The sequence below is a fragment of the Entelurus aequoreus genome, linkage group LG07 (genome assembly GCF_033978785.1).
Source record: "Entelurus aequoreus isolate RoL-2023_Sb linkage group LG07, RoL_Eaeq_v1.1, whole genome shotgun sequence".
In the NCBI taxonomy this organism is placed as follows: Eukaryota; Metazoa; Chordata; class Actinopteri; order Syngnathiformes; family Syngnathidae; genus Entelurus; species Entelurus aequoreus.
The window spans coordinates 8,005,790-8,018,289 of NC_084737.1; the positions used below are offsets into that span (position 1 = coordinate 8,005,790).

At 33.1% G+C, this 12,500-nt stretch overlaps 1 protein-coding gene across 2 annotated transcripts in view; it reads left to right on the forward strand.

Annotated features, from left to right (window-relative positions):
• The window catches only part of itga5 (integrin, alpha 5 (fibronectin receptor, alpha polypeptide)), a 189,005-nt gene that overhangs the window by 17,940 nt on the left and 158,565 nt on the right, over window positions 1-12,500 (forward strand). The window lies entirely within an intron of this gene.

The window sequence follows — 12,500 nt, forward strand, 5'->3', positions numbered from 1 at the left end:
AGCGTACCCTGTGGCTGATGGCTGTCCCACAGCGTTGTGGCAGCTCTCAAATGTATATAAAAACACTCATGTTTATTTTAAAGCTGCTGTTTTAACAAGACGATTTGTAGTTTAGCTCCCGACTTGTGAACGTTGTGTAGCGTACAATGTGGCTGATGGCCGTCCCACAGCGTTGTGGCTGTTCTCAAATGTACATAAAAACACTCATGTTTATTTTAAAGCTGCTGTTTTAACAAGACTATTTGTAGTTTAGCTCTTGACTTGTGAATGTTATAGAGCGTACAATGTGGCTGATGGCCGTCCCACAGCATTGTGACTGCTCTCAAATCTACATAAAATACTCATGTTTATTTTAAAGCTGCTGTTTTAACAAGACGATTTGTAGTTCAGCTCCCGACTTGTGAATGTTATGGAGCGTACAATGCGGCTGATGGCCATCCCACAGCGTTGTGGCTGCTGTCAAAGCTACATAAAAACACTAATGCTTATTTTAAAGCTGCGGTTTTAACAAGACGATTTGTAGTTTAGCTCCCGACTTGTGAACGTTATGGAGCGTACCATGTGGCTGATGGCCGTCCCACAGCGTTGTGGCTGCTCTCAAATCTACATAAAAACACTCATGTTTATTTTAAAGCTGCTGTTTTAACAAGACGATTTGTAGTTTAGCTCCCGACTTGTGAACGTTATGGAGCGTACCCTGTGGCTGATGGAAGTCCCACACCGTTGTGGCTGCTCTCAAACGTACATAAAAACACTCATGTTTATTTTAAAGCTGCTGTTTTAACAAGACGATTTGTAGTTTAGCTCTCGACTTGTGAACGTTATGGAGCGTACAATGTGGCTGATGGCCGCCCCACAGCGTTGTGGCTGTTCTCACATGTACATAAAAACACTCATGGTTATTTTAAAGCTGCTGTTTTAACAAGACTATTTGTAGTTTAGCTCTCGACTTGTGAACATTATGGAGCGTACCATGTGGCTGATGGCCGTCCCACAGCGTTGTGACTGCTCTCAAATCTACATAAAATACTCATGTTTATTTTAAAGCTGCTGTTTCAACAAGACGATTTGTAGTTTAGCTCCTGACTTGTGAACGTTATGGAGCGTACCATGTGGCTGATGGCCGTCCCACAGCGTTGTGGCTGCTCTCAAATCTACATAAAATACTCATGTTTATTTTAAAGCTGCTGTTTAGACCAGACTATTTGTAGTTTAGCTCCCGACTTGTGAACGTTATGGAGCGTACCATGTTGCTGATGGCCATCCCACAGCATTGTGGCTGCTCTCAAATCTACATAAAATACTCATGTTTATTTTAAAGCTGCTGTTTTAAGAAGACCATTTGTAGTTTAGCTGTCCGGGCGGTTGATATTTGTCCTCTAATAATGGCCTGCGATGATGTCGTCATGTTCCTGGTTGCTAAGAGGAGTGTGTTGAAAACAAAAGGGCGGGCTGCTCGGCAACCGGGGCCAGCTCACGACTTCCGCCGGCTCTGTGACTCATCTGTCATCCAGCGCTCCGTATCTCCCGGTCTGGAACAATCCGCATCACTCAGCCAGGGGGGGGGAGGAATCTAACGATTATGCGCGGGCCAGAGAAACGGGGAACTCAGCGAAACAGGAAGTTAGAGCGAGCTTTTACACTGGAGGAATTTCCTGCCTCGTTCCACAGATGAGGAGAGACGAGGAAGCAGGAGAAGGGAAAAGGAAGACGGGCTTAAAGCCACAAGAACCGCATTTTCCACCATTGGCACCCGTGAAGGGAAAGGGCTCGAAGCAACAAACGGACGTAAAAAAGCGTCAAATAGTTCCGACTTGCGTACAAACCGCTCAGTTTCCTCTTGGGGCTTTTATTTGCTGTCTGTGGCCCCGTGATAAAACTCTTGTTTATTTAGCGACTTAGCACTTGTCTAGTGGTCGTCTTCAGGGTCTCTTTACGCTCCTGTGGGCCCACACAGAGGAACATCATGGGTGAGGTGAAAAATGACCGAAATATTTTACAAAAGCCAAAAGCGGTGAAGTTGTCAGGTTGTGTAAATGGTCAATAAAAAGAGAATACAACAAATCATTTTCAACTTATATTCAATTGAATAGACTGATATTTAATGTTCCAACCTCAAAACTTCATTTTTTTTTTGCAAATAATCATTAACTTAGAATTTAATGGCAGCTTGGCATCGTCTTGCTGAAATAAGCAGGGGCGTCCATGATAACAACATATTTTGCTCCAAAAGCTGTATGTACCTTTCAGCATTAATGGTGCCTTCACAGACGTGTAAGTTACCCATGCCTTGGGCACTAATACACCCCCATACCATCACACATGCTGCCTTTTACACTTTGCGCCTAGAACAATCCGGGTGGTTCTTTTCCTCTTTGGTCCAGAGGACACCAAAAACAATTTGAAATGTGGACTCGTCAGACCACAGAACACTTTTCCACTTTGCATCAGTCCATCTTAGATGAGCTCGGGCCCAGCGAAGCCGGCGGCGTTTCCGGGTGTTGTTGATAAATGTCTGTGGCTTTGCATGGTAGAGTTTTAACTTGCACTTACAGATGTAGCGAGCAACTGTAGTTACTGACAGTGGTTTTCCGAAGTGTTCCTGAGCCCATGTGGTGATATCCTTTACACGCTGATGTGGCTTTTTGATGCGGTACCGCCTGAGGGATCCAAGGCGCGTAATATCATGGCTTACGTGCAGTGATTTCTCCAGATTCTCCGAACCTTTTGATGATATTACGGAGCGTAGATGGTGAAATCCCTAAATTCCTTGGTTGAGAAATGTTGTTCTTCAACAATTTGCTCAGGCATTTGTTGACAAAGTGGTGACCCTCGCCCCCGTCCTTGTTTGTGAACGACTGAGCATTACACGGAAGCTACTTTTATACCCAATCATGGCACCCACCTGTTCCCAATTAGCCTGTTCACCTGTGGGATGTTCCAAATAAGTCTTTGACGAGCATTCCTCAACTTTCTCACTCCTTTTTGCCACTTGTGCCAGCTTTTTTTGAAACATGTCGCAGGCATCACATTCCAAATGAGCTAATATTTGCAAAAAATAACAACGTTTCCCAGTTTGAACGTTAAATATCTTGTCTTTGCAGTCTATTCAATTGAATATAAGTTGAAAAGGATTTGTTGTATTCTCTTTTTATTGACCATTATTCAAGGTTTCTGTGATGCATTTTCCCAACCCACTTTTAACATGAATGGTGACGTGTAGGACACGGGGAGATAATGGTGGACGACCTCCAACGTCCAACTTGAACGTGTTCAGCGTCAGCGTCACGTCTTTTATGTCGCACAATGTGGCGATAGCAGCGCCAAGTGCTGCTATTCCTATTTCTGTCTATCACGGCCACATTCTGTCACACTTCAGCAGCCACTGAAGGCATCACTGCATGTATATTTAAATACTTTTATATATATATATATATATATATATATATATATATATATATATATATATATATATATATATATATATATATATATATATATATATATATATATATATATATATATATATATATATATATATATATATGTTGTGTTCTTGTATTTCTAGCCTTCTTGAGACAAGAAGAAGGAAAAGTATCTTCCATATGAGGAGGTGTGAACAAGTGATGACATAAATCAATAACATTGCATCTAATAGACAATGTCTCATTTGTGGTGACATCCATCAAAATGAGGGTGGTCCCAAAAAAGGAGGGATATTTTTTCACATTGACTGTGTGTCGCTTTTAAAAGTGCTCCCTCTCTCTGGTCAACATATGAAATAACAAGTTCAGTTCAGTTCAGTTCAGTTTGAGTTTATTTCGAACGTGCATTCGATACAATGTAATGCATCACAAGTGTGTGTAAGAAATTGAAATGCGCCCCCTTTGGCCACAATTTATTAAAAGAATCAAATAAATATGTATATAGAGACATACTGTAATAACTTGAATTAAATAATGAAGATTAAAAAATCATTACAAATAAAAAATGCAAAAATAAATAAATAAATAACTATAAGCAGGCTTTTTCTCACAATGTGTCGACTTTTTTCTTATAAAATTGGGAACAATTTCTCGTATTTTTTCTGTTTCTCTAATATTGCAATATTTTCTGGTAAAATTATGACTTTTTTATGTAAAAGTATCACTTTTGAATGCAAAATGGTGACATTTGTCATATAAAATTCGGACTTTTATCACAATATTGCCAATTTTTTGGGGTGTACTTGTAAAACAGTGACATTTTTTGAGTAAAATTACGACTCTTTTCAGAAAGTCGCCAAAATGTTAAGCTTTTCTTGTAAATTTGAGACTGTTATTGAGTAAAATTCCAACTTTTATCATAATATTGCACACATGTTCAGTTTTGCGTGTACATTTTTTACTTGCGTTGAGTAAAATGACGACTTTATTATAATACTGCCAAAATTCTAAGTTTTTCTTGTGAAATTGTGACTTTTTTTATGTAAAAGTATCACTTTTGAATGCAAAATGGTGAAATTTGTCATATAAAATTCGGACTTGTATCACAATATTGCCAATTTTTTGGTATTCTTGTAAAATAGTGACATTTTTTTGAGTAAAATTATGACTCTTTACTTTTGCCAAGTAAAACTCCCGATTACTATTGTAATATTGGCAAAAGTTTTCTTATAAAATTGTGTCTTGTCAAGTAAAATTACGACTCTTTTTCATAAAGTTGCCAAAATGTTAAGCTTTTCTTGTAAAATTGGGAACAATTTCTCATATTCTTTCTGTTTCTGTAATATTGCAATATTTTCTTGTAAAATTATTACTTTTTTATGTAAAATTATTACTTTTTTATGTAAAAGTATTACTTTTTTATGTAAAATTATTACTTTTTTAATGTAAAATTATTACTTTTTTATGTAAAATTATTACTTTTTTATGTTTGAGTTTGAGTTTGAGTTTGAGTTTATTTCGAACATAAAATTATTACTTTTTTTATGTAAAATTATTACTTTTTTTTATGGTAAAAGTATTACTTTTGAATGCAAAATGGTGACATTTGTCATATAAAATTCGGACTTTAATCACAATATTGCCAATTTTTTTGGTGTTCTTGTAAAATAGTGAAATTTTTTTGAGTAAAATTATGACTTTTGTCATACTTTTGCCAAGTAAAACTCCCGATTATTATTATAATATTGCCAAAAGCTTTCTTACAAAATTGTGTCTCATGGAGTAAAATTACGACTCTTTTCAGAAAGTTCCCAAAATGTTAAGCTTTTCTTGTAAAATCGGGAACAATTTCTCATATTCTTTCTGTTTCTGTAATATTGCAATATTTTCTTGTAAAATTATTACTTTTTTATGTAAAATTATTACTTTTTTATGTAAAATTATTACTTTTTTTTAATGTAAAATTATGATTTTTTTATGTAAAATTATTACTTTTTTTTATGTAAAATTATGACTTTTTTATGTAAAAGTATTACTTTTTTATGTAAAATTATTACTTTTTTTTATGTAAAATGATGACTTTTTGATGTAAAAGTATTACTTTTGAATGCAAAATGGTGACATTTGTCATATAAAATTCGGACTTTTATCACAATATTGCCAATTTTTTTGGTGTTCTTGTAAAATAGTGACATTTTTTGAGTAAAGTTATGACTTTTGTCATAATTTTGCCAAGTAAAACTCCCGATTATTATTACAATATTGCCAAAAGTTTTCTTATAAAATTGTGTCTTGTCAAGTAAAATTACGACTCTTTTTCATAAAGTTGCCAAAATGTTAAGCTTTTCTTGTAAAATTGGGAACAATTTCTCATATTCTTTCTGTTTCTGTAATATTGCAATATTTTCTTGTAAAATTATTACTTTTTTATGTCAAATTATTACTTTTTTATGTAAAATTATTACTTTTTTTATGTAAAAGTATCACTTTTGAATGCAAAATGGTGACATTGGTCATATAAAATTCAGACTTTTATCACAATATTGCCAATTTTTTTGTTGTTCTTGTAAAATAGTAAACATTTTTGAGTAAAATTATGACTTTTGTCATACTTTTGCCAAGTAAAACTCCCGATTATTATTATAACATTGCCAAAAGTTTTCTTACAAAATTGTGTCTTGTCGAGTAAAATTACGACTCTTTTCATAAAATTGCCAAAATTCTAAGCTTTTCCTGTAAAATTGCAACTGTTATTGAGTAAAATACCAACTTTTATCATACATAATATTGCACAAATGTTCAGTTTTGCTTGTAAAATTTTGACTTGCGTTGAGTAAAACGACGACTTTTATTATAATACTGCCAAAATTGTTAGTTTTTCTTGTGAAATTGTGTCCTTTTTCTTGTGAAATTCGAACAAATTTTTCACAACAAGCTTTTTTATATTAGCATAGTATGTATATATTATTAATGTTGTAAAAACACTTCTTTATATATCTAGAAAGGCTGGTCCTAAAGAGGTAGGCATTTGTTATAATGGTATAAACCTGCATGGCAATATTTAAATTCATGATGGAACTGCTGTAGCACTTTTGATACTTAGCACAATCATGCTATAGGTTAGCACGCTAACTGTTAGCATTTTAGCCATTTCGTCAATGAAAATGTTATAAACCTGCATGGCAATATTTAAATTCATGATGGAACTGCTGTATCACTTTTGATACTTAGCGCAATCATGCTATAGGTTAGCATGCTAACTGTTAGCATTTTAGCCATTTGGTCAATTAAAACTTTTATAAATCTGCATGGCAATATTTAAATTCATGATGACACTGCCGTAGCACTTTTGATACTTAGCGCAATCATGCTATACGTTAGCATGCTAACTGTTAGCATTTTAGCCATTTGGTCAATTAAAAATGTTATAAACCTGCATGGCAATATTTAAATTCATGATGGGACTGCCGTAGCACTTTTGATACTTAGCACGATATTGCTATAGGTTAGCATGCTAACTGTTAGCATTTTAGCCATTTGGTCAATTAAAAATGTTATAAACCTGCATGGCAATATTTAAATTCATGATGGGACTGCCGTAGCACTTTTGATACTTAGCACGATATTGCTATAGGTTAGCATGCTAACTGTTAGCATTTTAGCCATTTTGTCAATGAAAATGTTATAAACCTGCATGGCAATATTTAAATTCATGACGGAACTGCTGTAGCACTTTTGATACTTAGCGCAATCATGCTATAGGTTAGCATGCTAACTGTTAGCATTTTAGCCATTTGGTCAATTAAAAATGTTATAAACCTGCATGGCAATATTTAAATTCATGATGGGACTGCCGTAGCACTTTTGATACTTAGCACGATATTGCTATAGGTTAGCATGCTAACTGTTAGCATTTTAGCCATTTGGTCAATTAAAAATGTTATAAACCTGCATGGCAATATTTAAATTCATGATGGGACTGCCGTAGCACTTTTGATACTTAGCACGATATTGCTATAGGTTAGCATGCTAACTGTTAGCATTTTAGCCATTTCGTCAATGAAAATGTTATAAACCTGCATGGCAATATTTAAATTCATGATGGAACTGATTGATTGATTGATTGATTGATTGATTGATTGATTGATTGAAACTTGTATCAGTAGATTGCACAGTGCAGTACATATTTCGTACAATTGACCACTAAATGGTAACACCCCAATAAGTTTTTCAACTTGTTTAAGTCGGGGTCCACGTGGTCCCTGCTGTAGCACTTTTGATACTTAGCGCAATCATGCTATACGTTAGCATGCTAACTGTTAGCATTTTAGCCATTTGGTCAATTAAAAATGTTATAAACCTGCATGGCAATATTTACATTCATGATGGAACTGCTGTAGCACTTTTGATACTTAGCGCAATCATGCTATAGGTTAGCATGCTAACTGTTAGCATTTGAGATGGATTTTGTCTTGCTCGGAGTGTGGAGTATATTGTGAAAAACATTTGACTCGCAGGATTAGAGCATAGGACCCCCAACAGCTGTGAAGTGCCCCCCCCCCCCCCCCAGACACGGTGGATTACTGCCATCAGAGGGCTCTCTGCCCGTGTCGGGGGGGTCCTCCCGAGCACTGGCTATAAATATAAATAAGTATGGCGCACCGGTTCATGTTGCTGCTACCATGCGGCCAAATTTGGACCCGCTGTTCGATTCCCCCCCACACCCCCCTGATGTGAATCAGCTGAAGCAAGTTTAGTCACTGGTTCCAGACGCTGCGTTCAAGGTCTGCTTGGAGCGAGTGACTTGTGTCTAAGTGTGTTTGTGAGTCACAACCCTGATCCCGTTAGACCACATCAGATGCTCAAAGTCAGGTCTATGATGTCATCAGGGACTAGTTCGCCAGGGTTTGGGGAGCACAGAGTGAAGAACTGTAATCCAATCATCCTAAGGAAAAGTTAGTTCTTAAACATTTTGCGTACTGACGTTACCTTTGACCCCAGCTACTGTACTATTCAGTGGAATTAAACTATTACTATAAAAAATGTTTGAAGTAGTTTCTTAAAAAAACAATCAAATTGAACTTTTTTTGTATTGACAAATAAAAAAATACTGTCATTGTTCACATCATATATATATATATATATACTATGTATATATATATATATATATATATATATATATATATATATGTATATATATATATATATATATATATATATATATATATATATATATATATATATATATATATATATATATATATATATATATATATATATATATATATACAGTGGTGGTCAAAAGTGTACATACACTTGTAAAGAACATGATGTCATGGCTGTCTTGAGTTTCCAATCATTTCTACAACTCTGATTTTTTTGTGATGTAGTGATTGGAGCACATACTTGTTGGTCACAAAAAAACATTCATGAAGTTTACTTCTTTTATGAATTTATTATGTGTCTACTGAAAATGTGAGCAAATCTGCTGGGTCGGAAAGACAGCCATGACATTATGTTCTTTACTAGTGTACGTAAACTTTTGACCACGACTGTATATATATATATATATACCCGTGTATATATATATATATATATATATATATATATATATATATATATATATATATATATATATATATTAGAGATGTCCGATAATATCGGCAGGCCGATAAATGCTTTAAAATGTAATATCGGAAATTATCGGTATCGTTTTTTTAATTATCTGTATCGTTGTTGTTGTTGTTGTTGTTTTTTTTAAAAATTAAATCAACATAAAAAACACAAGATACACTTACAATTAGTGCACCAACCCCAAAAACCTCCCTCCCTCATTCACACAAAAGGGTTGTTTCTTTCTGTTATTAATATTCTGGTAGGTTCCTACATTATATATCAATATATATCAATACAGTCTGCAAGGGATACAGTCCGTAAGCACACATGATTGTGCGTGCTGCTGGTCCACTAATAGTACTAACCTTTAACAGTTCATTTGACTCATTTTCATTAATTACTAGTTTCTATGTAACTGTTTTTATATTGTTTTACTTTCTTTTTTATTCAAGAATTTTTAAAAAAATGTATTCATCTTATTTTATTTTTTTTAAAAAGGACCTTATCTTCACCATACCTGGTTGTCCAAATTAGGCATAATAATGTGTTAATTCCACGACTGTATATATCGGTATCGGTTGATATCAGTATCGGTAATTAAGAGTTGGACAATATCGGAATATCGGATATCGGCAAAAAGCCATTATCGGACATCCCTAATATATATATGTATAAGTGTGTGTAAGTGTGTGTGTGTGTGTGTGTATATATATATGTATATATATATATATATATATATATATATATATATATATATATATATATATATATATATATATATATATATATATATATATATATATATATATATATACATATACATATATATACATATATATATACATATATATATATATATATATATATATATATATACATATATATATATATATATATATATATATATATATACATATATATATATATATATATATATATATATATATATATATACATATATATATATATATATATACATATATATATATATATATATATATATATATATATATATATATATATATATATATATATATATATATATATATATATATATATATATATATATATATATAAACAGGGGCGGCGTGGCGAAGTTGGTAGAGTGTCCGTGCCAGCAATTGGAGTGTTGCTGGTTACTGGGGTTCAATCCCCACCGTCTACCATCCTAGTCACGTCCGTTGTGTCCTTGGGCAAGATACTTCACCCTTGCTCCTGATGGCTGCTGGTTAGCGCCTTGCATGGCAGCTCCCTCCATCAGTGTGTGAATGTGTGTGTGAATGGGTGAATGTGGAAATAGTGTCAAAGCGCTTTGAGTACCTTGAAGGTAGAAAAGCGCTATACAAGTATAACCCATTTATCATTTATTATATATATATATATATATATATATATATATATATATATATATATATATATATATATATATATATATATATATATATATATATATATATATATATATATATATATATATATATATATATATATATGTACACACACACACACATACATATATATATATATATATATATATATATATATATACATGCACCTGGGGATAGGTTGATTGGCAACACTAAATTGGCCCTAGTGTGTGAATGTGAGTGTGAATGTTGTTTGTCTATCTGTGTTGGCCCTGCGATGAGGTGGCGACTTGTCCAGGGTGTACCCCGCCTTCCGCCCAGATGCAGCTGAGATAGGCTCCAGCGCCCCCCGCGACCCCGAAGGGAATAAGCGGTAGAGAATGGATGGATGGATGGATGTCTTAATTAGATTATCCAAAAAAATAGTGCTCGATACCGTGGTAGAGCGTAATATGTATGTGTGGGAAAAATCATCAGGAGATTCTCCTGATGATTGAGGAAACCCCTCATGAAATGTAGAGATGAAAATAGTCTTGTGATTTTTTTCCTACACATACATATATATATATATATATATATATATATATATATATATATATATATATATATATATATATATATATATATATATATATATATATATATATATATATATATATAATATACTGTATAACAATAACTAATGATACAGAGCTTTGTATTTTTGAATATTGAACAATGCATTTTTTTATTTTTAGTTCTTTTAGCCTTGCTAAAAAAAACATGGTCTACGGCAGGGGTCACCAACCTTTTTGAAACCAAGAGCTACTTCTTGGGTACTGATTAATGCGAAGGGCTACCAGTTTGATACACACTTTAATAAATTGCCAGAAATAGCCAATTTGCTCAATTTACCTTTAACTCTATGTTATTATTAATAATTAATGATATTTACACTTAATTGAACGGTTTAAAAGAGGACAAAAAACGAAAAAAATGACAATTAAATTTTGAAACATAGTTTATCTTCAAATTCGACTCTTTAAAATTCAAAATTCAACCGAAAAAAAGAAGAGAAAAACTTAAAAAAAAGAATTTATGGAACATCATGAGTCATTTTTCCTGATTAAGATTAATTTTAGAATTTTTATGACATGTTTTAAATAGGTTAAAATCCAATCTACACTTTGTTAGAATATATAACAAATTGGACCGAGCTATATTTCTAACAAAGACAAATCATTATTTCTTCTAGATTTTCCAGAACAAAAATTTTAAAATAAATTCAAAAGACTTTGAAATAAGATTTAAATTTGATTCTACAGATTTTCTAGATTTGCCAGAATATTTTTTTTGAATTTTAATCATAATAAGTTTGAAGAAATATTTCACAAATATTCTTCGTCGACAAAACAGAAGCTAAAATGAAGAATTAAATTAAAAAATGTATTTATTATTCTTTACAATAAAAAATAAAAAAATTTACTTGAACATTGATTTAAATCGTCAGGAAAGAAGAGGAAGGAATTTAAAAGGTAAAAAGGTATATGTGTTTAAAAATCCTAAAATCATTTTTAAGGTTGTATTTTTCCTCTAAAATTGTCTTTCTGAAAGTTATAAGAAGCAAAGTAAAAAAAATAATGAATTTATTTAAACAAGTGAAGACCAAGTCTTTAAAATATTTTCTTGGATTTTCAAATTCTATTTGAGTTTTGTCTCTCTTAGAATTAAAAATGTCGGGCAAAGCGAGACCAGCTTGCTAGTAAATAAATAAAATTAAAAAAATAGAGGCAGCTCACTCTTAAGTGCTGCTATTTGAGCTATTTTTAGAAGAAGCCGGCGGGCTACTCATCTGGTCCTTACGGGCTACCTGGTGCCCGCGGGCACCGCGTTGGTGACCCCTGCTCTACGGTATATTTTACATCAAACCTTTTGGACATTTTTGCTGTTTTTGGGGCCATTAAAAAAATAGCTTGTCCTACATTCCAAAAAAAAAGTTTTTCCCTGTGTTTTATTCTGATGAAAACCTGAAATACAGCACACTAAATCATTCAAGGGTTTTCAAGTCAAACAAGTATCGGTATTTGCTTACCTGATATTGAGTCGACAGCCA